A 2,371-nucleotide genomic window follows, 5' to 3' on the forward strand; every position below is an offset into this window, starting at 1 on the left:
ATTCCTGCTCTTTCCACATTCTTCACCTTTGTGTTTTCCATTTCCCCTCTAGTTTTTCCACCTAGTTTTTTTCTTGCACCTTTTCTTCCTGTGCCTAGCTCGCCTTCACTTCCCCTCCTTTTCACTGCTTTGCACTGATACAGAAACGGGCGGCCAGGACCAGCCCGACCCAGGAAGGCCGTGAAGCGCAGCACCCCGTGCTGCCCAGACACAAACACCTCTGCCAGCACTAGAGGAAAATGTCTGCCTACGCCCCTGACACCTCTGGAAAACAGGGAGCGGGTGAGGTGGGCCATGGGAAGAAGTTGTGGTATCAGGACAAAGAGGAATCGGACCTCCTGGGCCACCTCCTTTGCAAAAAGTGGCTCTGGCCAAAGCCAGCGAGGAGTCAGGCAGTCGCTGGGGTTACAGATGTGACTGCCCCTGTCAAGCCACCGCAAGCTTTCCTGCAGAAATCCTGAAATTCTCCCCCTTCCTTCTCTTGCATTTGTGTCTCCTTAGGAAAAGGTGCTCACCCCTGGGAACAGGGTCAGGGTGGGAGAGAGGGTCTAGACCTGCTCCTTCCCCCGGCACGGGGAGGAGCAGGGAACTGGGTGCTGTACCAGCCCCTGTGAGTGGAAGCAGCGCTGCTCCCCGTGTTCGCCACGAAAACTAATGCAGCCACAGCACAGACTAAACTTGACTTCTGGATTTAAATTAAACCTCCTCAAGCCCTAAATTTGTGAGTAGGAGGTGGCTAACAGTCCTCTTTAAAGAGGTACATTGGTAAACAGCTTTTTTTTGTAATTTCCGTATCTTTGAGTCTAAAGTCCCAACACAGTCAAATTCTGCCACTTTTGACACAAAGTACTAAACTCACCGAGGTAAGATTACACCAAGCGAGTTAACACTCTAAAATAAGAGCAAGGGGACTCGTCTCTCCTTTACATCAAACACTCATTAACTGCACGCCGCAACTAAACGAGCGAAATGTACGAGTGGCAGCACAAACAGGGAGTGAGACAAAACATTTGTAGAATTCTGACCTTTCCTACTCCAAACACAAAGTGTTCCACTAAATGGACAAGAGCCCGTGCACCAAAATCAGTCACTGCTTTACCGTGGGTGCTGGATTTCACTTCTAGAAAACAAGTTTACTACGGCGATATTCTAAACTGTGACTCCAATAATAAAGGAACCGGGTTTTGGAGGGTGCTTTCTTGTTTCTCTTTCCTTCTACAACAATGAATGCATCAGGGGTAAACAGCGCTTGTGTGTAACACCTAAAAATGTCCTAAATTGCTGTACTTGCAGCATTCCCCTCACTTTGCTTCTCTGTAAAGCCAGACATCGGAGATAGCAACAGCTTCACCACGAGGAAAAAAAAAAAAGAAATCCCAGAGGAATAATTTCCATAAACAATTTACTTCAAATAACTCAGGCAGAGCCTGGGTCTGACCTTTCAGAGACAACTTTTTCCTTCGCCATCCCACTGCTTTCCAGTACACTGCAATATACAGATGGACCCAGGCACTAGTTAGTCCCTTAACCTGCCCCAGTCACAAGCCTTAAACCCTTTAACCACTATGAGGCTCCTGACAGCCCGATTCAGCGCCTCTGGAGGCGGGGGCTGGTTTGGGTGTTTGTGAACACAACCTTGCTACCCTAATTCAACAAAATCTTACGCTTCAGAGGAAAGTGTGGTATTGGTCTGAATTCTCTACCAAGAAACCAGCAAAACAAAAGGACACGCTTTGTTCAGAAAAGTACTGATTTTATTGACTCAAACTGTATTTACACAACACATTCATACGTTCAATATCTTACAGAACTCCGTAAAAAACTCACTAATAAAACTGCAGGCGCCAAACTGAGTTTTGGACTTAAAGACATGAACCATGAGTACATTTTAAGATGTTTACGTGGGTGTCCAGTTTCACTGTCAACTTAGGTGGCAGTTCTCTGCAGACAAACTCTTTCTAAAACCAAAATGGAAGGTGGCGGGGAAAAGGGTCGGAGGAAAGAGCTGATAGTTTTGCAGAGCTAATACTTAAGACCAGGCTTTTGGCTAAGCATTCGACAACGCATTTTGTATGATTCTTCTTTTGGGAAACAGGTGACATACAGGTATACTTTAATAAGGAAAAAACTTTGATTTTTGTAAGCATACGCACTTTTTTGGAAAAAAAGAGACCAGTGCCACAAAGTTTGCGCATGAATCTGAACGGTTTCACAGTTTGGGAGGCTCGGTTCTGGCATTCCACTGCAGCTCAGCTCCAACGTGTGATTCTTCGGCTGACAAGCGCAAGATGATCACTTTTTACCAGTGAACTGATGGCATCACATACGTGACCTGGGAGCAGAACATCCTTATCTCATCACGAGAGACCGC

This window comes from Buceros rhinoceros, unplaced genomic scaffold, assembly GCF_000710305.1.
Source record: "Buceros rhinoceros silvestris isolate BGI_N320 unplaced genomic scaffold, ASM71030v1 scaffold19398, whole genome shotgun sequence".
Classification (NCBI taxonomy): domain Eukaryota; kingdom Metazoa; phylum Chordata; class Aves; order Bucerotiformes; family Bucerotidae; genus Buceros; species Buceros rhinoceros.